This window comes from Sturnira hondurensis, unplaced genomic scaffold, assembly GCF_014824575.4.
Source record: "Sturnira hondurensis isolate 20B ecotype Veracruz unplaced genomic scaffold, ASM1482457v3 Scaffold0014302, whole genome shotgun sequence".
NCBI classification, from domain to species: Eukaryota; Metazoa; Chordata; class Mammalia; order Chiroptera; family Phyllostomidae; genus Sturnira; species Sturnira hondurensis.
The window spans coordinates 4,092,920-4,120,317 of NW_028086933.1; the positions used below are offsets into that span (position 1 = coordinate 4,092,920).

General features: G+C 41.3%; 1 long non-coding RNA gene across 1 annotated transcript in view; it reads left to right on the forward strand.

Annotated features, from left to right (window-relative positions):
- LOC118998492 (uncharacterized) overlaps positions 1–27,398 on the forward strand; it is a 76,160-nt gene that overhangs the window by 18,693 nt on the left and 30,069 nt on the right. The window contains exon 2 of the long non-coding RNA XR_005068866.1: positions 3,508–3,679. This is a non-coding gene — a long non-coding RNA (uncharacterized LOC118998492). The remainder of the gene's footprint in view (positions 1–3,507; positions 3,680–27,398) is intronic.

Sequence of the window (27,398 nt, forward strand, 5' to 3'; positions counted from 1 at the left end):
TTACCTAGTTTTTACATCCATTGAAATTTCTAGGGATGCCATTACCATGTAAATTGATGAAAGATAACCCTTTGTTTTGTTTGGAGCGTTACCCAGAGTCATTCCCTATTTAGACAAATCCTGTCACCAAAGGCAACACCACTGGTGGAATCTGAGTCACTTGTAGCACTGCTATAATCAGTGGGCATTGTGACTATTGCATTCTTGGTGACTCGATGTGTGGAAGCAAACTTCTGATGGTCTCATTGTGTTTTCAAGGATAGTCAGGTTCAATAATTTACATATTGAAATGTATATTTTATTATAAATTAGATCCCCTTATTTCTCCTCTTTATTACAGTTAGAAACATATGTAATGTGCAAGGTAGATTGTGTTATCTATGATTTAAAAAAAACTATAAATACTGAGTAAATCCAAAGTAGCTCTGAAAGACAAATACCATATGATTTCATTTATATGTGAACAAAGCAGAAACACTCATAGGTACAGGGAACAGACTGCTGGTTGGCAGATAAGTAGGAGGCTGGGTGAAAAAGATGAAGGGTGTAAGAAGTCCAATTGGTAGCTACAAAATAGTCATGGGAGTGCAAAGTACAGCATACAGGATATAGTCAATAAAATTGCGAAAGGTATGCATGGTACCAGGTGAGTACTAGAATTATGGAGTAGGGTCGGGGGGAAATCACTTAAGTTATGTTTAACCACTATGCTGTACACCTGAAACTAATATAAAATAATATTGAATGTCAACTTTAATCGAAAAATATAATAAAATAAGTTAATTATATAAAATAAAAACAAAGTAGCTCCCCATTCTCTTCCTATCATATCACCTTGTTTTCTGTTTATCATGGCAATCATCGCTAGCTAATAGCTTCTTGTTGATTAATTAATTTATTTTTATTCTTCTCTGTTTACCCACTCAAGAGTGCAAGCTCTTTGAGAGTAGTGACATTATCTGTCTTATTTATCATTTTATCCTCAGTGCCTAGAACAATGTTAGGCACCATGTTGGCCCTCATCCATGTTAATCAAATGGGTGGATGGATGGATGGATGGGTGAATGAATGAAATGGAGAGGGTGGTGATAGTGTCTGTTTCCTGTTCAGCCCCTCAGATTGGATTTGAGTCCTTCTAGTTTAAGGAATAAAGAGAAATTGACAGAAAGGCTTCATGAGATCCTGAGTATGGGGTAAGGACCATTTTGGGGGATTTGAGTCCTTCTAGTTCAAGGAATAAAGAGAAATTGACAGAAAGGCTTCATGAGATCCTGAGTATGGGGTAAGGACCATTTTGGGGACCAATCTGGACCATCCAGATTCTGGATGCACAGGAGCAGTTTGGGGCTCAGGTAAGAAGACTGAATTGAGGGGGAGACCATTCTCCTACCCTCTGTGCCATTCCCAGTGTTCCCCTGGCACTTTAAAGACTGGTAGCTTTGGTGATTTCCAAAAGATCTTGGCAAGGCTTCTTCTCTAGTCTTAGGAGAAGCCAGTAATATTGGCGAGTGGGAGCTGGAGCAGGAGGCAGTGGAACACCATGTGGTGCCTAGAACTGCCATCTGGGTTGTAGGCACATGTGAGGCTCCCCTTTGGGGCTTTCCAGAAATTCCTTGTGTTGGGGGCAGGTAAGTTCTGCTTGAGCAGGACTGGACGAGTGTATTTAGAGTTACGTCCATTTGAATATCAAAATTAACCTTGACCTTTTCTTCAATTTGTAGGCTGAGGGGGCAACCAAGGTATAGATTGAAGACACGTGACCTCATTTTAATTCATCTAGATATTCGACATGATCTATAAGTAGAGTTATATAAGAGATGGTATTGAGCTACATGATAATCGTGTTGTCTCTTTCTCTTGTCCTTAACTGGAACAACTGCATGCAGTTGTGATTGTCAAGGGCTCCCAGCTAAGGGGTCCTGTGGGAGTTCAAATCTAGCGCCTACCTTGCTTGCCCACCTTTCCACCCTAGCATGGGCTTCTTCTGCCTAGATAAACACTTTTTCTTTTTTCTCTCATTAAAATTTTTCCTCAATTACAGTTTTCTTTTAATATTATTTTGTGTTGGTTTCAGGTGTACAGCACAGCTATTAGATGATCATATACTTTACAAAGTGTTTCCTCTGTTATTCCCAGTACCCACATGGCAACATACATAGTTAGTGCAACATTATTGACAACATTTCCTATGCTGTACTCTATATCCCTGTGACTATTCTGCAACTGCCAGTTTGTACTTCTTATTTCCTTCACCTTTCATCCAGCTCCCCAAGCCCCCCCCACCACTGGGCATCCACCCATCTTTTTGTGTCTATGAATCTGTTTCCATTTTGTTTGTTTATTTTGTTCTTTAGATTCCACATATAAGTAAAATCATATGGCATTTTTATTTCTCTGGCTGGCTCATTTCCCTGAGCATAATACCCTCTAGATCCATCCATTCTGTTGCAAATGGAAGATTTAATTCTTTTTTATGGTTGAGTAATATTCCATTGCATATGTGAACATCTTCTTATCCACTCATCTACTGATGAGCACTCGGGTTGCTACTGTATCTTGGCTATTGTAAATAACACTGCAATGAATATAGGGGTGCACATATTCTTTGGAATTACTGTTTTGGATTTCACTGACTATATCCCCGGAAGTGGAATTGCTGAGTCATAAGGCAGTTTCATTTTTAACTGTTTGAGAAACTTCCATGTTTGTCACGGTGGCTGCACCAATCTACATTCCCAGAAACTGTGCCACACAAGGGTTAGCTTAAAAGGTACTTTTTTCTTTCTTTCTTTTTATAAAAAAGATTTTATTTATTTATTTTTAGAGGGAGAGACAGGGAGGGAGAAATAGAGGGAGAGGAACATCTATGTGCGAGAGAAACACCTATTGGTTGCCTCTCGCGTGTGCCCCAGCTGGGGATGGCTTGTAACTCAGGCATGGGCCCTGACAGGGAACCTGCGGCACTCCGCCCTGCAGGACAACTGAGCCACATGGGTCAGAAGGAGAGGTACTTTTCCATAATTGACACACAAATACTGTCTGCTTACCAAGTCTTCGGATTGTGGTCTACCTAGAGAAAACATTTTTTATTCGCACAAAATATTTGTTTGAACTAGTGGAGTCCCTGCCTTAATTCTTCTGTCAGTTTTCATCTTCAGGCACCTGTGATGATGTCTCTGGGCAGAGCCAAGGCCAAAGGGGCAACTATGCCAGCAGCACATGCTAAAAGGGAGCTGGTATAATGTAATGATTCCTAAACGGACTTCAGACCACCTAGGTCCAAATTCCAGCTCTGCTATTTAGCTGTGTTGACCTTGGACAAGTAAGTACTTTAGTCTTCCTGTACCTTAGTTTCCCCAGTTAAAATAAGGATGATAAAAATAACATTCCCCTATTAGAGTTGTGAGGCTAAAAATGATTATATGTGTGATATCTGACATACAGAAAACCTTATAGAAAGATTAACTGTTAAGGTCTTCCCTTTTCTTATACCACCTCACTTTTTAGATATTTACAAAAATGAATGCTGGCCATTGAGATCCCTATTACAGCAGCTGACTTCAGATACCAAGGCTCTAGTCAGTGCGTTAGTGTCCTTGCCTACCAAGGCTCAGCTGGGAACACAGCTGACACCATGCCAGCCAACGTTCGTCCACAGCTGAAGCCACTGAAGCCTGTGGTAAGGGCGCCACCTCTGGTGGGATTTTCCACTTTTGTCTCTGGGGTGCGTGCCAATGCTGATAGAGCTGAGTCTACCAGAGTCCACCGTTTCCCTCCTGCTCTGTGGAGGGTTGGAGAGTCTTACTGATTACCCAAGAAGTACCTGAAGATGGAGGTGGTGGTTCCAAAGCCTCGGGAATGTTCAGGAAGTAGAAAGTGACCCAGTTGGAGTGTAGGTTTTATTTATGGCAATAGTGGAAGGATAAAATGCAATGATTGTATTTACTAATGGCTAAGTATGGCTAAAACCAGAGATAATTACGGAAGAAAACAGGAAACCTAAAGCAAATTACATCACTCAAACACTGGATGAGGACCAACTATGTGCTTGCACGGTGCTCTAGGTAGGTGTTTATTTTTTTCCTTTTGATGGATGCACATGTAGTTGTTTTTTATTCATTCAGACTGAAAACTATGTATATTCTAAAACTTGTAATGTATATTATGAAAAGTAAATAAAATTAATTTGTTAAAAAGCCAGGAATAATTGGATCGAGGGTCCGTGAGAGTGTAGACTGTTCGGGACCCTTACTGAGAGCAGAGGGCACGGAACAGCTGTGTGCACCCCATCACAGTCGAGCTGGGCGTGGGGACCCTTCCCCTGAGGTGCTTGGTTGTGAGGGGAAACAGGGCCCAGAGAGGCAGGATGATGGGAGGAGCGGGGCAGTCAAAAAAAAGATTCTTTTTTAAGAAAGATATGAAATACTAGATTATGTTTGCTGTGGGGGAGAGGGCAAAGACATGGAAGAGAAAGGAAATAACACCCAGGAATGGCAGGTTTGGGATCTGAGACTGGGCCTCAAAAAGGAGGAGAGACCCCAGCCCCCTTATTGCAACAGGAAGGAGTAAGACAAGAATAAACACGGATACTGGAAGTTTTGCGATTCAGTGGTGGGAAGATAAGGGCCCTCTAACAATGCCTGATGTCTCATGGCAACTATTACGTCACTGAAGCCTGCATTAAGGTCATTTTCTTGGCTCAGCAGACCCCCATCACTCTGTCAGCAAGCCTTCACTGGAGCAGTGTGGCATGGTGGTCAAACACAGAGGTTTTCAGGTCAGGACAAATGGATTTGGTGTTTTGCACCTCGGCGCACAGGATGGAATTCATCCTAATCCTTGGTTCATGATATCTCTCGTCTTTGGTCCAGGCTGGAGCTTTACTCCTAGCTCCTCTGTGTGACGTTGGACAAGTTACTTATCGCTCTGGGTCTCAATTTCCTCATCTGTAAACCTCACCAACTACTATCTGACTGACATTGAATTGGAAGTCTTGGTCAATACCATTTAAAGAAAAATATTTTCCCATTAGATCATTGAGTAAAACCCAACTACTGTATTCAAGAGTCAACTTTCTCATTCCAGTACAGAACAAATGAATAACAATAACAAAAAAAAACAGTAAGAACTTTAAAAATCTGGAGACCTTCCCATCATTTTCCATGGCATGGCATGCATAGAAAACGATAATTTTGTAGGAACTCTGTGGTAAACTGACAACACAGACCTGGCCAGAAGGGTCCATCCAGGGACTCTCGTTCCAGACCCTGCCTGTCCTGAGAGTACGGGGAGATCTATCGCTCTATTGGCCTATAGTTCTTTTGTGGCACACCTGTTGGGAAGCTTTGGGAAGAGCTCAGGAAGGGCCAGAGAACTGAGTGAGCAGGGTTTCGTGGAGGGGGTGAAGGTAGAGCTTGACTTTGAAAGGCAGTAGGTTGGAGGGATGGCTTTGACGAGAAAAGGCATTGCAGCAGAGGGAATGTGGGTTCCAGGGAGGGCGGGTGGAGGCACTGACAGATGGCAGCAGAGGGTTGGTGTGGAAACGCAGTGGGGTTTTTGCAGACTAGACCGCAAATAGGGAAAGACTAGAAACTATCACAGTCAGGTTCAGAGAAGGTGGTAAGTATTTTTAAGAAGTCTACACATTGGGGAGGGTCAGGAAAACTTCTGTACAATGCAGTATAATATAGGAGACTGTTCTGCGTGGCGTGGGCCCAGCTCCCACTTGGAGACGCACAAGACCCACGCCCACGGATAGGTTCTGCCATGGGGATTCATCCCTGCATTATACCTAGGCCACTTTGAGACTTGGTTTTGCTAAAACTCCCTCACCCTGAATTGAGGCAGAAAATGTTTACTGTGTATCTTTAAAGTAACTTCCTAAAATCTATGCTAAATCTATGTTGAATTGGTTGAGTGTAACCAGTTCAACCACTTTTCCCTTTGCATTTGCAAATATCCTTCTTCTGCGATGTGATTAGCAACATCCTCTCCTTTGTTTTCTGTAAAAGGTAACCATCTCAAGTGAACCTGTGCATAGAATATGAAGACCATCATGTAATGTGCCCAGAAAAGCAATAAAAGCTCTTCAAGGCAAGGGTCGGGGCGCTCTCCCCTTGAGAGAGTGGCCATGCCATCTCTTTTCCTCCACAGGACTCAGTAAGTCTGTGTGAATATGTCTTGTCTCATCCATAAAGCCGCAGATCCCATGAGCTGGGGTCCGCATCGGTATAATGTAAGTGGTATAACCTCTTTGGGAGAACTTTGGTAGTATCTACCGAAATTACAAACGCATGTGCCATTTGATCCAGAATTTCACTCCAAGGCTTATTAAATGAATCTGGTATCGCACACAAATAAACACTGCACATAAGAATGAAAGCTCTATTATGCTCTACTTTATGTTTTCAAAGACATATTCAGGGGAAAAAGCAGAATACAGAATACAATGTTTAGAAGGGGTAGGCAGGTGTAAAAAGCAAGGGAAAGATGTGTGTGCATACATGTGTGTGTATATAGAGTAAATATATTCGAAAAACGGATAATATTGGTTGCTTCTAAGTCAGGATATGGGTTGCTGTGGGGGAGGCATGGGAGGAAAATTTTTATAGTATATCTTTTTATTTCCCCCAAACTTGAACTTATGGTGATTGACTATGTACTTAAAATAAATGAATTAAGCCCTGACTGGTGTGGCTCTGTTGGTTGGACATTGTCTTGCAAAGCAAAAGGTCACCAGTGTGATTCCCAGTGAGGGCACATCGCTGGGTTGTAGGTTCAGTCCCTGGTCAAGACACGTAGAAAGGCAACTGATCAGTGTTTCTCTGTCACATCAATGTTTCTCTCCTTCTCTTTCTCCTTCCCTTTCCCTCTCTCTAAAAAAAATAAATAAAATCTTTAAAAATAAATTAATTGATTAATTAAAATTGAGAAAATCCTTTAGACTACTTAAAAGAAGAAAAAAAACACACAACACCTATGGTCCTAGATCATAGGCATGTAGGGTACTTCATAAGAGATAAAAATTCTGATTGGTGTATTTTCTTTCCTTTTTTTCATTTATTTCTTTTAAATAGGCCTTTGTTTCTTCTACCTTTATGAGTTTTCTGAATCATTGTTTTCATATTAAGTATTCCTGTAATGATCACTTGGTTGCATTTTAATTCAAAATCTCTTAACAGCATTTGCTCTTAATTAACCACCCAGTAACATTTCATGGTGCTTATTTTTTTACATGGATTTAAATGAATTACTTCATTCAAGCCTCAGACTGAAACGCATTATGTGTGGACATCACAACTATTGACATAATTTAATTCTGCCCATTTCATATAGGCGCTTAAGTAGGATTGAACAGTGATGCCATCCATCCCCATATATATTAACAAATGTTCCTCTTCACCTTGGTGGAATTGACAAATTTATTCATTGTTTTCCTCTCCCCAAAAGAAATTGAAAATTTCCAAATGCACATTTTCCCCAGTTCCAAGTCTATGTCCAACCACGCCCTGTCTGGACACAAAAATGCAGCCTTGTATTTGAGTGTGTGATTGGTAAGTACTTCCAGACACTGGTCCCCTGTTTCCTATAAAAAAAGAGAAGAAAAAATTCAGGCAGAAAACTAAAATATTTGTAATCAATAATTGGATCAATACAGCAGATGTTCCCGAACTAATACCTTTGGCCAATATATAGTCTAGTCCCTCCATAACACAGGAGAAATTTCTCATAAAATAGTGTGATACTTCCATGAGAGGGCCCTGGTTAAATTTCACTATAAAGAAGTTTTAGACACCGTCTGCATTCCTGTAATTAATATTGTTTGAAATATGTAAACTTCACTCTTGGCCATGGAATTTGGTGTTAAAAATAGTTGTTCTTGTTACAGTTGTAGCTGTGTTTTAACCAATTAGTACGCTGGCTCTAACCTGATGTTGATGCCCACCCAGGCCAGGCAAGCCCAAGTCCCTAAATCAGTGAAGCACAGTCTCCACTGGCCTGCTGCTACCAGTTGGAACGAATAGCAGGAGGTCGATGGGCCGTAGGGGAGAAAATGGGTCGTCTCTCCTTTTTACCATGGGGCAGACAAAGTGGGGGCTTTTGGTAAGCAAAAGGGGAGTTTTACATGGCTTTAAAGTAGCTTTTTAAGGCTTACATAATCCATAGCACTAAGAATAGGAAAGCAAATAAGGCATCAGAGCAAATACAGCAAAATATTGTTTGCCACTTTTCACTGCTATCAACCACAATTAGATTCTCAATGATTTGTTCTTTTTAATCTTTAAAAAATATGTATTTGTCAATTACAGTTGACATGCACTATTATTTTATATTATTTTCAGGGGTACAGCATAGTGGTTAGACAACTATATAATTTACAAAGTGATCTCCTGATATTTCCAGTACCCACCTGGCACCACACGTCCTTATTGTGATGCTATGGACCATATTCCCTGTGTGACGCTCGACATCCGAACGACTGTTTTCTCACTACCAGTCTGTAGTTACTGATTCCCTCACCTTTCTCACCCATCCCGCCAACCTTCCCCCCGCTGGCGACCATCAGTTCGTTCTCTGTATCGATGAGTCTGTTTCAGTTTTGTTTGCTTATTTATTTTGTTCTTCGGATTCCACATATAAGTGAAATTTGATTTTCTTTTTTAGCCATTCTTATCTGTTACAACAGGAATATCACAGAAGGGCTCCTTCTGGAGGTAAGGTAGCACCTTAAGCATCACGAGAAGTTCCTCTTGCATGTGCTGAGAATGATTCCCCAGTTTTCAGTACCAAAGGCCTGGTTCCCATTCTGTTCCCCTCCTGCCACCCCGCTCTCTGAATAAATAATAAAACACCCAGGCAGCACTAAGAACCGCGGAGCAGTTGAGGTCTCGTTTCCATGTAGTTTCTGAGTAAGTCCTCTAGGTGTCTTCAGTGACCAGGGTTCGTGGAGGTTTTCGTGCGCAGGGGCCTGCAGTCCTGGAATTGAGCTAGAATGAACAAATTCTGCTAAAGCTTCTTTAGAACATTTTGATTATCTAGTTTGAAGTATGTTGGAGTCCATCTCTGTCTTTTATGCAAATAAATACTTCTAAACATCAAGAAACTTTTTACATTCATCTTCTCTGAACATTTAAAAAACATTTGATGTTCATGTCAGGTAAAATACTGATCTTATGTTTCTACAATGTGACTCACTCAAGGAAACTTTCTCCTAACATAAGCGGTTTAAATTAAATTGTAAAAAAAAGCCAAAAATAAAACCCTCAGGGTCAAAAGCGAGCATATATATTGGGGAGGGGACTGTTAGAAAATAAAAGGTGTAATAACTGAAAAATGTGCAAATTAGTGATGGCACAAAATACAGAAGCCAAGTGAATTTTGCAGTGGGCTGAGATGGTCAGGCTGTGAGTCCCAAACTGTATTCTGTTTTCCTTTTTATTCCAAGTCTGGGCTTGGGGAGAGTCCTAAAAATACATCAGGTGAAAATGTAGCATTGTTCTCTAAATCTAAAGGAAAGAGTTTGAGGAGGGGAGCCTGATCTGAGATTTGACACTGATGAATATGGGTGGGGTGAATGGGCTAGCGACTTTTTGTTGCAAGCTGGAAGATCTGTAGACTCTATCTTCAAGGCTCCATGACACTTAGTCCGAGATATTGATGACCCGGCAGAGGTTTGCAGCATCTAAAAATGTCACTTTGTATAAGATTTCTTCAAATATTTTTCAAGTAAGTTTTTACACTCAAATAAGTAAGCAAGACATTTAATTTGCAATTATAATTAAAAGATAACAAGAAAGCATCCCATGAAATCATTTCCTTTTATTCCTGTGTTCTTAGAGATACAGAATATCAAATCATTTAAAATAAGTTTTTTGTTTCTTTTTTAATTTAAATTATATTTTATTGTTTATGCTATTACAGTTGTCCCATCAAAGCATTTTACAAAGCTTTTTATTTGGAAACAGATTCAAACTTATAAGGAAGTTCCGAAAGTAGTTACAAGAAACACTTCTAGACCTTATATTCAAATTAACCTATTGTTAACATTTATGCCGTTTGCTTTGCCATTTGTGGTCTTTGAACTAACTCTTCCTCTCCTTCCTTCCCTTTCTCTCTCCCTCTGTATTTCTTCTAAACTCTTTAAGAGTAAGTTATAAACATCATGTTTTTCACACCTAAATTCTTCAGTGTGCATTTCCTAAGGATGATTACAATATGATTATTTACTTCTTAAATTTACATTGATACAAGACTTTTGACATAAGACTTTTTTCCCTACTATCCATATTTCAATTTTTTTAGTAATCTGGTGAGGTCTTTTTATACTACTTTTCCTCTCCAGTGGATCCAGGATAGGGTTAGGTATTAGATTTAGTCGTCAAGTCTCTCTGGCCTCCTTTAATCGGGAACAAAACCTACAACCTTTCCTTGTCTTTTCTGATACTGATATTTAAAATATATCTATAGCTTGCCCCTCCCTTTTTTGTCTGTTTTGCTCTGTATTTTTTAAATAATTCTTTCTTTTCTTAAATATATTTTATTGATTATGCTATTACAGTTGTCCCATTTCCCTCCCTTCATTTTCCTCCACCCGACACACTCCCTCCCACCCACATTCCCCCCTTTAGTTCATGTCCATGTGTCATAAGTTCTTTAGTTTCTACATTTCCCACACTACTCTTACCCTCCCCCTGTCTATTTTTTTTTTTTTTACCTTTTAAAAAATATTTATTTATTTATCTTTAGAGGGGAAGGGAAGGAGAGAGGAAGAGAAACATCAATGTATGGTTGCTTCTCGTGAATCCCCTGCTGGGAACTGGCCTGCAGCCCAGGCATGTGCCCTGACTGGGAATCGAACCGTGATCGTCTGGTTCGCAGGCCCGGACTCAATCCACTGACTACACCAGCCAGGGCCTCCCCCGTCTCTTTTTTCTCCACCATCTATGCTACTTATTTTCTGTACCTTTCCCCCCCCTCTCTCCCCTTCCCACTCCCCTGTTGCTAATCCTCCATGTGATCTCCATTTCTGTGGTTCTGTTCCTGTTCTAGTTGTTTGCTTAGCTTGTTTCTGTTTTTGTTTTAGGTGTGATTATTAGTAATTGTGAGTTTGCTTTCATTTTACTATACACATTTTTTGTCTTCTTTTTCTTAGATAAGTCCCTTTAACATTTCATAAAATAAGGGTTTGGTGATGATGAACTCTTTTAACTTGACCTTATCTGAGAAGCACTTTATCTGCCCTTCCATTCTAAATGATAGCTTTGCTGGATAGAGCAATCTTGGATGTAGGTGTTTGGATTTCATGACTTGGAATACTTCTTTCCAGCCCCTCCTTGCCTATAAGGTTTCTTTTGAGAAATCAGTTGATAGTCTGATGGGAAGTGTTTTGTAGGTAACTGTCTCCTTTTCTCTTGCTGCTTCTAGGATTCTCTCCTTCATTTTAATCTTGGCTAATGTAATTATGATGTGCCTTGGTGTGTTCCTCCTTGGGTCCAACTTCTTTGGGACTCTGTGAGTTTCCTGGACTTCTTGGAAGTCTATTTTCTTTGCCAGATTAGGAAAGTTCTTTATTATTTCAAAACAAGTTCAAATAAGTTTTCCACTTGTTGCTCTCTCTCTCTTTCCCTTCTGGTACCCCTATAATTCAGATGTTAGAATGTTTAAAGATGTCCTGGAGGTTCCTAAGCCTCTCCTCATTTTGTTGAATTCTTGTATCTTCATTCTTTTCTGTTTTGGTTGTTTCTTTCTTCCTTCTTGTCCACTCCATTGATTTGAGTCCCAGTTTTCTTCCCATCACTATTGGTTCTCAGTGCATTGTCCTTCATTTCACTTAGCGTAGCCTTCATTTTTTAATTTAATTTGCAACCAAAATCAACCAGGTCTGTGGTTGATCACCAGTATTTTGAAGTGTGCATCTGATAGGTTGGCTATCTCTTGGTTGCTTAAAAATATTGGCTCTGGGGTTTTGATTTGTTCTTCTGATTGAGCCATTTTTGGTCAGGTCATGCCTGTTATGTATGAGGGGTGGAGCCTTAGGTCTTCATCAGGGTGGGGCAACCCAGTGGCTATTTTGTGATGCTGTATGTGGGGGCAGGATCTGAGAGGGAGCAATGGCACTTGCTCAGCTCTCTCTTGGGTTTTGGTCCCCTCTGCCACTTCCCCCAAGCAAAGTGGGCTCTTCTGGTGCTGCTTTCTGTGTGGGTGGGCTTCTGTATGTTCTAAGAACCTGTGGGTCTCTCCAATGAACTTTCCTGTGAGGGTGGGAGTCTCTCTCCGCTGCTCAACTCCTACAGGTGTTTTCAATTGATGTTTTGAGGCTTTATTTTCATGTGCTGGAACCCTGGGTTGCGCGGTCTCTCTCCCTAGTTTCGCCTGGTTTATCTGCATGTGACTGTGGGACCATGTGGTCAGCTGACTTATGTGCAATGCCTCACTTCACAATTGCCGCCTTGCTGCATCTGCCCTTTGCCACCCCATGCCAGGGGTCCACCCCGGGGTCCGCTAGCTGCCGCCTGCACCCAGGATCTGCCCACTGCTGTCTTGTGAACCCGAGGTGCCTTTGTGCCCTGTGCCACTGCTTTTTTTGTGCTACAACCCCTCTCAGTCTGGCTGTGTGATTCCGCCCTGCTTGCGGGTCTGGACGAATCTGTCTATTTTATTTCCCTGGTTGCCAGACTTCTATACAGTTCAATTTTCTGTCTGTTCTGGTTGTTATTTTGTCTCTAAATTGATGTTGTCCTTATTTTGGATGTGTGAGGAGGTACACTGTGTCTACCTACGCCTCCATCTTGGCTGGAAGTCCTTTTTTTCTTTTTCTTTTCTTTTTTCCTGAATTTACAGGGGTGCCATTGGTAAATAAAATAATAAGTTTTAGATGTACGATTCTGTAATACATCATCTGTACATTATTATTGTGTGTTCGTCACCCCAAGTCATCTCTTTCCACCATCATTTATCTCTCCTTTACCCTCTTCTGCCTCCCTCGTGCCTCTTCCTTATTTTTAAGAAAATAAGTATAACATTTCTATTTTATGTTTGTCTGAAGTTTCCTTGTGATTAGATTGAGGCTGTACATACTCTGGGGAAAACCACTCTGAAGGTGGAAAGCTGATTAAAAGTACTCTCAATGCCCTTTCAACTCTAATGATAAGTTATTTTATGAACGAAGAGATAATTTTATCAATTACTGAGTTAGTTTTGCAATTGTCTAATTAAAGTGCAGACATTCTTGCAGTGGCATTCCCTTCACAGAAAACTTTCCTCCAGACTTTCATCAATAACTCCTCAAACCTTTTGATCTCTCTCTCCCAATATACCTTCAGATTCCATAGCTACTCTTCAGGTTGCTTCGAGATAGATACCAGGCCAATGTCACAGCCATTCTGGTTCGACCATTCCAGACTCGGCACACAAACGGTCCTAGAAGTGCTCTCTCCTTTTGATGCTCACTCCCTTCTGTGCAAACACCATTTTCCCTTCCTACTTCTGAATTCTACTTTCCTCATTTTTCTAATGACATTCTTCCCCTCACTCCCTGGGTACCTGCTTGTTTTACACCGTGACTGATGCACAGCATTCCCTGGTGTGACACTTATTTGTTCTGAAGTTGCACAAGACTTGCCTCGATACTGAAGATCCCTGTTTCATACTCCGTGGAAAGAGTTCTTTGTCATTCTTCAAGACTGGCCTCCTGCTTTTGAGAGAAACATAAAGTACTCAGCGAATTAGAGATAATGAAAGAGAGCTAAAGACCATCCCACTCAGCTCCACCAAATGTCTTATAAGGACAGTTTTCCTTCCTTCCTTCCTTCCTTCCTTCCTTCCTTCCTTCCTTCCTTCCTTCCTTCTTTCTTTCTTTCTTTCTTTCTTTCTTTCTTTCTTTCTTTCTTTCTTTCTTTCTTTCTTTCTTTCTTTCTTTCAGTATTTAGTGAGTACATTATATGTGCCTGGCTGGAGATGGACTATAAGTGGTAAGATAAGTACAAAAGTAAATGAATTAAAAAATCAGATAAAAGTCTCTGATAAATCTTGTGAAGGAAATAGAATAATGATATAAAGTAAAACTGGGGTAGAGGTTTCATTTCTTAGTCTCTACAGAAGGAAAAAAAACTGTGCAGGTGGGAATTATAGACTGGGAAGGAGAGCTTCCCATTGTCTGACCCAGCTCTGTCTATTCAGTTATTTTCCATCACTGCCTTCAGTACCCTCTTTTTTCCCCTCTAGAAATGATCATATAGTAATGTGGCATACTCTTTTTCAAAATTATTTACTTATTAATTTAATTGTTATTCTATTACTGAGTGCTCCCTTTTGATCAGACATATCCATTTTCCTAAGAAAGCTCCCCTTTATTTCTGTCCCCATGCCACTGCGCGGTTTGATCTCTCATCCTCTTGTAATCCGTCTATCATTCCAGAGACCAGAATGCAGTGTCCAACCTGCCGTCTGCGGACTGCATGCAGCCCAAGATGGCTGTGAATGGGCTCAACACAAAATCGTAAATTTACTTAAAACATTATGAGATTGTTTTGTGATCACGTGTTGCCCAAGACACCTCTTCTTCTTCCAGTGTGTGGTGCAGAGACACCAAAAGTTTAGACACCCCTGTTAGAACTTCTCTCCCAGTTAGTTCACTCATTCCTTGACAAAGCCCTCCAGGATGGCTCCAATTCTTTCTTCCTTCTCTGGTTGCTATAGGACTTGAGAGTTTATCACAAAATTTTAATTATGTTGTCAATGTATTTGATATGATCTCATCTATTTTATTTTTGTCTCTTACCTCATTGTTAAGTCTTAAAGCCAGGGATGATATCTCATATTTGCTATTGTGCTCAACAACCACTGGGCATAGAATTAGTGTTAATACTCATCACACTTGTGTTGGTTAATGGCTAATGCTGGTTGATTGAGGGGAGCATCAGCTGTTGCACTCTAGTGCAGGAGTGACTTTATGGCCAGAGGGCCTTGTTGTGTACCTCCAGTTATGCCATGTGGGTGGCTGCCCTGCTTCCTACGTAGAAGGGTGGCATTGCACTGACTTCCCCAGCCTTCAGAAAAGCCTTCTTCCAAGACGTAGCACCTGCTGATGACTTCTTGTTCACTCACCTCCTGGCAGCTTGCAGAGCAAAACCCCAGACAAACCACAGTTTATTTAATGTTATCACTAATCTCCACTATTCCTCTTTCCCTCCCTCCCTCGTAGATTATCCTAATGTATAATTGGCTTACATAAAAATGCAGTTAAATGACCCTGGTGAAGTCGGGAGAGGAGAAGGTCGTTCACTGTTTGGTCTTACTGTGATGAGAGTTAACCTTGTCTGAGATAGGAGCTTACACAGGCAAAGCTGAATTTTTCCATAGGCCATAACCCTGGGTGGTACGGGTACATATGCACATATGGCTGACGGACACAGACATCAGCTCTTAGACAGCACATTAAGTTGCTGAACCAATTGTCAAATTTAGGTATGTTTTTTGCTCAGGGAAGTATTATTCGCATTAGTACTTTAAGGAGAAGTTAGAAAACAGCGCCTCTATTAAAACCATACTGGCCCTGACCAGTCAGCTTAGCTGGTTGGACACTGTCTCGCAAAACAGAAGGTCACTGGTTTGATTCCTGGTTGGGACACATGCCTGGGTTGTGGGTTTGGTCCCCTGATGCGGCAGCCCACAAGAGGCAACCGATCAATGCTTCTCTCTCATACTGATGTTTCTCTGCCCATCTTTCTCCTTCCCTTCCTCTCTCTCTCAAGTAAATAAACAAAATCTTTAAAAAAATGGTATCGTATCAGCTTTTCCTTATTGCTCATCATTCACTGACAAGCCTTGCATGGTTGGTCCAATTCTTTGTTCCTGCCCTCAAGTTGCTACCTCTTGAAATTTACCACAGTATTATATATAGTTGTTTGCTTGATAAAAAACTGTTTTAAATTTTACCTCTCTCTTTCTCTCTCCCTCTCTCTATATATAGAGATAAGAGAAGATATATATGTATATACATATACATATATATATATATATATATATATATATATAGAGAGAGAGAGAGAGAGAGAGAGAGAGAGAGAGAGAGAGATAGTCTTAACTTATTTGATACTGCCTCATAGAATCCATTCATTTTTGGGATTTTATATAGTTTCATACTTTTTGCAGAGGAGAATGCTTCAGTTCTGTGTTTCCGAACACAGCTGTGATAGATAATAACACAGAGCTTAGGGGAATACATGTCCTGCTCAAGTGAGGTCTTGCTCAATTCAAGTTTTCCTATAATAAATATTTAGTCATTGCACACTGACTCTGTGCTCACTGTCGAACAATTGACTTTTCATTTCATTTGTGGAAAACAAAATAAAACAAGTGTAAGTGATTAAACGCCAGGGCATGAGAGGGAAGAGTTGCAGATTTCCTGTGGTCACTGTTGAAAACATTCCGCAACAGTGCCTGGTGCACCAGGAGCTTGTCCGTTTCCTTTTTAAAAAGGGCTGGGGTATGAATGGACCCAATCCTGGAAGAGCGTCTGCAAAACCAGCATTTCCAGCGTGGAATTTGTGAGTGGGAGGGAAATGCTTAATTGGTATTTACCTGCTTAACGCTGCTTTTGACACACATGATGAGCCAGCGTCATTTGACTGTCAGGTCACCTCCTTAGGAGGCAGGATTCCTCAGCCCACACTCTGCTCAGCACTGGCTTCTTCTCTGGGCCTGCTTTGTGTCTGTGCTTTTTGCCTGGACTGTGTTTCCTGAGGGAAGCACCAACCCAAGACGGGCTCCTCAGTTTTGTCATTGTAAGGAGACGGACAGAGCCTCCCACACAGCCACGTCCTCAAAGGGAGGCAGGGATGCCGATTCCTTTGAAGGAGCATTTCTTAAACAAAAGGGATTTCCCTACGTGCTGGTGTGCCTGGCAATTCTTTCTTTCCCACCCCATCAGGCAGAACTCACAGATCTATGGCTGTTTTTACTTATTAAGCCTTATATGTTGCCAAATAAGTAAGTAAGTAAGTAAATAAATAAATAAATAAAAGCTTTGGGCGTCTAGGATCTGGCTTCAACTCATTTAAAAGTTCAAGTTGCAAAGATGCAATTGCAGATTTATTAACAGACTAATTGTATTTTAGAAATAAAATAGACTGGCACCCAATATAATAACAGCTCTGGCTGGTGTGTGGATTATTACTAGTTAATTCAGATAGTCTGTCCTGTGACCCCAAGTCCAGGTGTGAACCACATCGGTTATCATGGGGGGTGGCAGTGAACCCAAGGGAGAGCATTCTCCTGGCATTCCTCGGTGTTTCAGCCCACGGTCTGCTGGCTTTCCTCTCCTGACACAGGCTCTGCTGTGCAGACTGAGGTAACAATGGGAGGCCCAACCCATGTCCCACAGCAGCTCCCACCCAGCTCACAGGGCGCTGGGTGAGAGTCCCCGAGGGCCTGGGCAGAAGTCTGCTGCCCTGGCAGGTCTGAACACTAGCTCAGGAGCAGGTCCGCCAGCTCCAGGGGGCTTTCCATCAGTTGTCTGCACTGGTTCGGCTCTCTGACTCCTTATCTTCCTTCCCTATTTGTCCCCTGCTGCCACCTCTGGGCTACATATTCTTCTCCTTGATGTCTAACTCACCTGCAAATTCAAAGTTTCCTTGCTTACAGAGCTTCCTTCACAATAGCTTTAGGCTTCCAAGCAATCTAACAAATTAGTTGTGTGCTTTTTTCCTTTTTGGGGGTGTGTTCTCTGAACATCCCTTTGGAAAAACTTCTCTAGTTCCTGCTATGTCCCTCGCTTCTTCTTTCCTTCCTTGCGGACTCTTCTGGCCCACAAATGGTTTTTGCAAGTGATGGCAGATAATCACTGGGTCACGTCACACAGGTTATATAGGGCACCTTCACCTCCTTCCCACACCCCACCCTGAGGTCACTGTAACTTGGCCCTGTCTTCCAAGCTCTCAAACAAGATGGTTTCAGAGAAGAAGAGACCAATGTCCCACTGCCATAATTCCATTTCTCCTTCTCTTTTGGGGGGCCTGATAACTGATTTAAGGCCATGGAAAGGATCATTTGTGGAATTGTTGTTGGTAGACAAGAGGAAGGGAGACGGAGCCAAGATGCAGCCTGGTGTTAACTTGACAATCTACCAGCTGAGGGAGGAGGCAACATGCCCAACGGTGGGCAGAAAACTGCAACTCCCTCTACGTGAGATAAGAACCAGAGTGGACTGAAAGTTACCCTGGGTCAAACTAAAGGCATAAGGATGCAGAAAAAGCAAGGATGGGGAAGAGCAAGAAAAGCAAGATGAAGCCTTTATCCGAATGTAGTATAGCGTAGACGGTGACATTATAGCAGTGATACTAACATTAAAGCAGTCCTAGGAGCTCTGATCAGGGCAAGTTCTTCATGTATTTCAGTCTGTGCTGAACACCTAAGCATGTGGGAGGCTGGATCAATCTGCCTATCTCTGCATTTGTACACCACCTTTTACCAGAGAACCCAGGTGCCGAGGCTGCACCCAGTTGGATGACTTGCCCCCTCCCAAAAACCTGGCAGAGACCCAGGCTAAACATGACAGCAATGTTTGAGCAAGAGAGGCTCAACCCCTGCCTAGGTTCCACCCCTCTGTTTCTTCCTCCTGCCAGCTAAAAGCAGCTGGGTGCTTCATCGCATCAACTAAGGGACCAGGTCTGCTTCTGATCAGGAGACCTTGGGCTCCAGTGAGAAAGGAAGGAGATTGGGACTAGCTCTCAAGTGCTCTTCATGCCTTGTCTGGTGGCCTCTTGCACTTTCCTTTTTTTTTTAAGATTTTATTTATTTATCTTCAGAGGGGAAGGGAAGGAGAGAAGGAGAGAAATATCAATGTATGGTTGCTTCTCATGGGTCCCCTGCTGAGAACTGGCCCGCAACCCAGGCATGTGCCCTGACTGGGAATCGAACCGCAATCTTCTGGTTCGTAGGCCCGTGCTCAATCCACTGAGCTACGCCAGCCAGGGCACCTCTTGCACTTTCACTGACAGCTGACTGAGGCTGGAAGGAAAACTCTGGCAGGGATGTGCCTACCTGGCCCACTGGTGTGAGGAAATGCAGACGAAGTGTGTTCCTTCTGTCTAAAGGCTGGTGGCGGGGAGGCACAGCTGGCCACCTGGCATGACTGGCACTAACCCTGCATGGAGGGTTCCCATCATGGCTCGGGGCACCATCTGGCAGCAATTTCTCAGCTTCCTGATTTTCTCCTTACCAGTGGACAGGCCTTGTTGTTTACAGGTGAGTTTCTAAAAATATCCACCTACTTCTCAAACATGAATATCTCCTTTAGCCGTGTCCTAAGCAATGATATCCATGAAATCACCTGTAACTACTGTAAGTAAATAAAAAGCATGAAGATGAAATAAAAAGTGCTTGTTTGTGAAACACCTAACATTATTTGGAGTACCACATATTAGGCAAATTGGAATAGGATCTGTTGGCCTTGGAGGATAGGACCCACTCGGTCAAGAACATTATCCTGTGTCAATGTGAGGAGTCTTAATTGAGTTGATTCCAGTTGTCTGACATGAGAATCAAGATTCCATTCTTTTTGTGAAAAGAAGGAGAAAGAGGAGGAGGAAAGTGAGGAGAACGAATCGAAGGACAAGTTGAAGTTAGGTAATTAGAGGCTACGTACTTGTAAAACATGGATTTCAGTTGATGAAGTCAAGGTAAGAAAAAAGTTTGGTTACCATGCAGACCAATACTTTTGGCTAGTAGCACTAACCCAGACAAATTATATTTCAACACAGCTAGGCAATCTTGAAGTGAAGTGAATCTTCAAAGTCCTGGTGGCTTAAAATATACTAGTTTGCTTTTCCTGCACACAAAGCCTGCTGCAGATTAATTGGGTTCTCTAAGGCATCTTCTTCCAAAGGTGGCTCAGACACCCAATCTTGTGCTTCCATAGCCAGAGTCATCACAGCAGAGGAAGCGCACCTGGAGGGTAGCACGGGGCTGTCTCACTGCCCTAGCACCAAAGTGACTTTTGTCGGTCCCCTGGCCCTGTCTGATGCAAGAGAGACTAGGCTATTTTTTCCTCTGGGAGTCTAAGAAAATGAGGAGAATGGGACATAGACAAGATTTGGAAATATCTACCATAAATAAGAGTATGACTCATGGAACCTGCCATTCCCAAGACCCCAGCCTATACTGTGGCCTTGCTGGAAGGTTAGATGAGATGTCGCATATACAGTGCCCAGGGTTTTACTGTCTCTACTTAGCTAATCTGGACCCCCCCCAAATAAAATCATGGTATGACAGAGATGTCAATATTGCCTCAGGGGGCTACTGCTCAAGGAGGACTTAGTCACAAGCCCTAAGGTGAAGCTGCTGCTGTTCCACACAGTGGTTGCACATCTATGTGTGTCTGTCACCCAACAAATGAGAGTTCTCATTTTTTTCCCTCCCTAGCAAGACCGCAGAACCCAAAACTCTTCTAAATGCTATTTAAATTGCAATGGCTTTTTAAAAACATTGTGATAAAAAATACAAAACATGAAATTTACCATCTGAACCATTTTCAAGTGTGCACTTGAATAGTGTTAAGTACATCCACACTGTTGTGCAACAGAGTCCAGGACTTTTAGTCACGTAACACTGAAACGCTCCACACCTGGAACCACAAGCCCCACCCCCACCCACCCAGGCCCTGAAACCACTGCTGTGCCTTCTGTTTCTGTTAACTTGACGGTTTGAGATACCTCATGTAAGTGGGACAACAGCTTTTGCTTAAAAACCATGACTAGAAAGTAACAAATACCCATGGATAATGAGCGGACCCATCCCTGGGTGCAAACATAAATTTTGAAACTGAGAAAGGGAATTACGGGATCTGTGACACTGGTAGACTTGATGGATCTAATGTCTCCTCTGGTGGCTGTAGAGCAATTAACAAAACACAAATGTGGAAGTTGAGATCCTTATATTTCCTCATAAAATTCACTTCTTATGCTTAATCTGTTACTCTCAGCAGCGAAGTTTGAGAGTCATCAATATGACAGTACAGCGATATTGCCTCATCAGTCATGATTTACTTAATGTTTTCTGAATTTAGTAATATTTGATTAAAATTTAATGTGAACATATCATATCATGCCATATATATTATTGCATCCATTAATCAGGTAACTATAGTAATGAAATGCTGGAAGGTTGGATGAAAAAGGAGCCAAAGTCTTGATATATGTTTGACATAATTCTGTGAGTGATTAACCAAAAATGAAAAAAAGTCCGTCATACAACGCTTCATTAATATATATTACTTTTACAATCATCTATGTATCATCAGATATTTTTAACCTTTGTTAAGCTTGATTTTTTAATTTGCGTAAAGACACTAAATATTAATAACTATGAAAGATATACATTGTTCCATTGAATCGCAAATTGACAGAATAATTCATAGTTTACTCTGAGGTTCTTGTATAACACTGTGTGTTAAAACATTATCTAAGCAATTTAATCAGTTTGTCATGGGGGAAATGGCACATATTGAACATGTGGCTGTGAAAAGTACTAATTTAAATACATCATTTCTCCATCATTTTCAACTTTTATGTCATTGACCCTAGCAGGTAATCAGTATGATGATGCATAATTTATGTTTGACACAGGTTAGTTTTTGTGTGCAAAAATTCTCTTTTCTAATTAAAACATTGAATTAGTCATAACTTGTTTCTTTTAATACTGCCATTTTAATCAACTAATTAAAGAAAGACCAACTGGTGTATAAACACACTTACCTGCTCTGTTCATTAAATTCATTAAGGAGAGGTATAAATTTGAAGAAATAATGGAATAGAATAAGAAGTTAAGTCAAATGCAAGATAGTTTAATTTTGACTTAACACAGCAATGTTGATTATTGAAACATCCCTCTTAAAAGTTCTGTCAGGAATTTTTGGCAAAGATGGAGGCATAGGTAGATATGCTTTGCTTCCTTGCACAACCAAAAGAAGGACAATAATAAATTTAAAAACAAAAAAAATAACCAGAACTGCCAGAAAACTGAACTGTATGGAAGTCTGAAAACCAAGGAGTTAAAGAAGAAACATTCGTTCAGACCGGTAGAAGGGGCAGAGATGGGCCGTGGGGGTGGGGAGGATGCACAGCAAGCTGGCAGCTGGATGACCAGGTGGTCCCACATTTGTGTGCAGATAAACCGGGAGGAACTGTGGAGTGAGACAGACCATGTAACCTGGGTTCCAGCATGAGGAAATAAAGCCTCAAATCTCTGGCCGTAAAAGCCTGTGGGGGTTGAGGTGGCGAGAGAAACTCCTAGCCTCACAGGAGAGTTCATTGGAGAGACCCACAGGGTTCTGGTATGTGCACAAATCCACCAACCCGAGAATCAGCACCAGAGGGGCCAGTTTGCTTGTGGGTAGCAGGGAAAGTGACTGAAAGTGGCCCAGAGCCAAGCAAGCAGCATTGTTCCCTCTCTGACTCCTCTCCCACGTATAGTGCCACAATGCAGTGATGTGGGTTGCCCTGCCCTGGTGAATACCTAAGGCTCCTCCCCTTACATTGTAAAACCTGTGTTGAGGAAAAAAAAAAACAAACACAAAAAAACAAAAAACGAATATATGACCCAAATGAAAGAATAGATCAAATAGGACTCAGTGATGAAGAGACAGCCAACCTATCAGATACAGAGTGCAAAACACTGTTAATCACGATGTTCACAGAATTGGTTGAATCTGGTTGCAAAATGGAAGAAAAAGTGAAGCTATGCAAAGTGAAATGAAGAGAAATGTAGAGGGAACCAACAGTGAAGAGATGGAAACTGGGAGTCAAATCAACGGTTTAGAGCAGAAGGAAGAAATAAACTTCAACCAGAACACAATGAAGAAACAAGAATTCAAAAAAAATGAGGAGACATCTCCTCCAGGACAACTTTAATGTTCCAACATCTGAATCTTGATGTGCTGGGAGGAGGTGAGGAAAAGCAAGAAGTGGAAAACTTACTTGAAAAAATAATGAAGAAGAAAAACTTCCCCAGTCTGTCAAAGGAAATAGACTTCCAGGAAGTCTGGGAAGCTCAGAGAGTCCCAAAGAAGTTGAACCTAAGGAGGAACACACCAAGGCACATCATAATTACATTACCCAAGATTAAAGATAAAGAGAGAGCCTTAAAAGCAGCAAGAGAAAGGGAGACAATTCCGCACAAAGGAGTTCCCATAAGACTATCAGCTGATTTCTCAAAAGAAACCTTGTAAGCAAGAAGGGGCTGGAAAGAAGTATTTGAAGTTGTGAAAGGCAAGGACCTACATCCAAGACTGCTCTACCCAGCAAAGCTGTTATTTAGAATGGAAGGGCAGATCAAGTGCTTCCCAGATAAGGTCAGGTTAAAGGATTCATCATCACCAAGCCCTTATTATATGAACTGTTAAAGGGATTTATCTAAGAAAAAAAAAGATGATCAAAATTACAAAGAGTAAAATGACAACAAACTCACGACAATCAACAACTGAACCTAAAACAACAACAACAACAAAAACAAACTAAGCAAACAGAACAGGAATAAAATCACAGAAATGGAGATCACATGGAGGGTTATCAGCAGGGACTGGGAAGCAGAGGGGAAAAATGAAGGAAAAGGTACAGAGAATAAGAAGCATAAATGGTAGGTAAAAAAATAGACAGGGGGAGGTTAGAATAGTATAGGAAATGGGGAAGCCAAAGAATGTATACATATGTGACCCATGGACATGAACTAGGGGTGGGAGGAATGCTAGCGGGGGTGGGTTGCAGGACTGAGGGGAATAAAGGGAAGAAAAAAATGGGACAACTATAATAGCATAATTAATAAAATATATTTTAATAAAAAGTTCTGTCAAATTGCATTTTATTCACTTTCATTCATTACATTTTTTTATTGAACACTTCTCATAACAGGGTTTGGGCTAGGTTCTGGGCTATGAAAATAAAATGAGATGGTCCCTGGTTCTTAGTAGCTCACAATCTCACAATGAACAGAAGCTTACACAAACGCAATCAGGGATGGGACCCAAACTGGAGTCTGAACAAAGCCTTGTGGTACACAGTGGTAGCATCAGCCTGGGGTGTCTGGGAGGGCTTATCAGGTGCTGCAGCTGTCGTGAGTAGAGACTGGAAGTGTAAATAACAGTCTCCCAGATACACATATGCAGGTGGGAACGTGAGTTAGGGGTGAGAGTGGGCATTCTAGAAAAAATGAACGTGTGCAAAGGCTCAGAGGCTTGAGAAAGCAGTTTTGAGAAGAGAAATTCGCAGACCTGCCTCTACCTAGTTCATAGGTACTAAAAAGTGTGATGGGATGGAGATGCCAAGAGTGTCTCAGGGCCTTAGGTTGAGGCTCCTGCTGCGCAGCCAGACATGGACAAGAGTTGTTTCGTAACTGGAGACCCACAGGGAAAGGCGGGAGTCTGGGACAATGAGCGGAGGGGACACACATGCAGCTCCTACTGTAACAGGTGTGAGGACCTTCTCTTAAAGAATTGCAATTCATAAAATGCTACCTAGGCACTAACCAGTAAAATTAATTTTTGTTTAAATGTTCATATGGACTAATTGTAGATGGCATCAGGCGGTCTAGGGCTATGATAGTCATTGGAGCTAAAGACTGCCTTTGCAGAGAACGCACCATGAGAAAGTGGATGCTAAGGAGGGCTTTAAAAAAAATGGACCATCGGGCTCTTGGGGTACTGGGATTGGAATAATTTCTAGGATAACATTGATTCAGAACAAGGAGGTAATGGAGTTAGGAAAAAAAAAGAAAGTGGTACCCGGAAGGAAAGATCAAACCTGCTTGTTGTGTGTATCCGAAATGCTTGACCCTGCCTTGGGAGTGGGAAGTTGCGCCCAGTTAGAAATGAATGCTGTTCATGGATGGATGAGCCCGGTCCACACTGAGGTCAAACATCATCTTCAGTGACTTGTTGCAACATGCATGATTAATGTTGATTTATTACTCGATCATTGTGTTATGTAAATAAGCGGCAGTTTTTTTTGTGTGTGTCTTGGTGTGATGCTGGTTTAATTGAGTTTGGGGGTGGGGGAAGGAGGTGGGAGGTTCCAGGGTTAATACTGTTAGCTTCTTCCTCAGTAGCAAACTCTTCTCATGATGGATGGAACAGCCAAACTGTTAATGGAATTCCATATGGAAAGGAGGGGTTTTATTACTACGGCAATTTTATGACAGTTACAGAGAAGGATCTATATGCTAAAGAAAGTTAAATGTTACCATGAATCAAAAACTGCAAGAAAGCGTATGATAATTTGCTGACTCCTTAACCAGACTCAAATCTTTTTTATTTTACTGAACTTAGCTTATTTAGTTAAAGGCAGACACACACAGATACACAGACACACATAGGTGCACCCCACAAATACACAATTGAAACTAGAAGCAAACTTAGACATTTCCCAAAATGATAGAAATTTATGCTGAATAAAAATGGGAATCCCCTTACCTATTATAAGATCCCTGTGGTACAATAAAATTGTTTTATAATAAAAAAAATTAATCAAACACCAATTGAACCAGTATTCTATTTAACTTTCTAGCCCACTACCTAAAAGCTTCTACTGGGAATTCGAAGCATAAAGTGAAAACAACTTTTATATCCTTGAAGAAAACACTTATCCCTAGGAATTACTGGGTACTAAGAACTACGAGTGATGAGAAAAAGACTGCGCCCTACAATTCTGAGATTCCAAATTGATACCTGAGGTTCTAGGGACTGGATCTTTACCACCAGTCTCACTCACCCCTGTGGAGCTGCGGATACAGAGAGTGTGGGAGGCCAGCAGGACAAAGCCTCTTCCATTGGGATCTGATGGCTGTTCACAGAAAGGTCTTCCCAGAGTTTGCTGTATAGAAAGCACAGCCCACACATCATCATTATTCATTCTTCCAGCTTAGGAGGCTTGTTTTTCACAGATGTGCCCTTCCTGTTTGGCATTTGTAACTGTGGACTGTTGTTCGGTTGAAGAAAATGAGTCATCTAAATATGAACTGAGATGTAGAGCTGATTCATGGACACCTTTTGTTAAGTGAAACATAAAAAGGAATATCGTTATTGAGAGGGAGGTATGCAGCCTGGCAAAATTTTACTACAGTATGCCACATGAGGCATAAAAGAGGAATACAACTGGTATAGCCCAGAGAGCCTTTCTCTTAGAGAAAGTGAAATATGAATGGTGAGAAATTTCCTAGAGAAGATAAATATACAATATACTTTAGCTTCCATTTTGCTTGTGTACACACTATATTTCTCCTGAAGCTTTTCCCATAGAAATAGTGACATTATTTTTTAAAGCAATGCCCCAATTCATTCTTTGAGGCAAATTAACCTTCCTCCCACACTTTGATTTAGACATTTGTTTTAGGGAATCTTGTATTATACTACTGAGGCAGTAGAGTTATTGACCCAGTCAAAATGACAGAGGGGGAGTCTTGTAATTACAGGACATAGTCATTCATTTAGCATTTACTGAGCGCTCATTCATTGTATGCAGTAAATGTTGGTGGAATTGATCTCGTGCCACTTCCATGACACCTTGGACTTCCTGTGTCAGAGAGTTAAAATCAATGTGAACCAAGCAAATTTGGTCTGGGGACCCAGAGTCCGGGCAGGACCTCGTGACTATCAGAAATCAAAGAGGTGATGACAACACCTCAAGGAATATCAGGCTGACCTTTTGCTCAAAGTTGGTCTATTAGCTCTCATCAGATAAAATGGCATCATTAAAATAAAGAACACATGTATTTTCTCTCTTATGCCTTTCACTGTTGCCCCAGGGAATCCTCACCATCTAGGTTCACCTTGCATTCCCCTGGCTGGGAGGGAGGAGACAAGCACTGCCCCCTTATTTCCTAACCCATATTTTCAGAACTGGTCTAATTTGATCAAAGCTTTGGGTCTGATTTCCAGCTACTTCTCAACTCTGTGACCTTGGACAAGTTACTTTGAATCTGTTCTCTCAGCTAAAAAAACAAATGAATACACATGGAATGAGGCAATGATTACAAAAGCACTTTTAAAAGTGTAGAGCCCTATGAAAGTGAAGAGTACAGTAAATTTAAAAAGGTTAACTGGAAGTTAATTAAGCCAAAAGCAGGGAATAACTTTTGGTTAGGTAGAATTAATTTTGTTGAACTGAACCACTTAATACTTTCCCACTTAGTTAGAACTTCCTGGATGCTAAATTCCTCAATGAATTAATTATTGGTTAATGCCTGAGATTCTACCTCTAAGCATAGTGGTTATCCCTGTTAAAATGCAAGTATATCTGACCTGGCTATTAGTCACTTACATCTTAGTATAATTGAGAGGAGGTTAAGAAGTTTGTTTTAAGAAGGGAAAGAGAAGTAATATAGGCATTGACTGTCTGCAGAAAACTGAATAT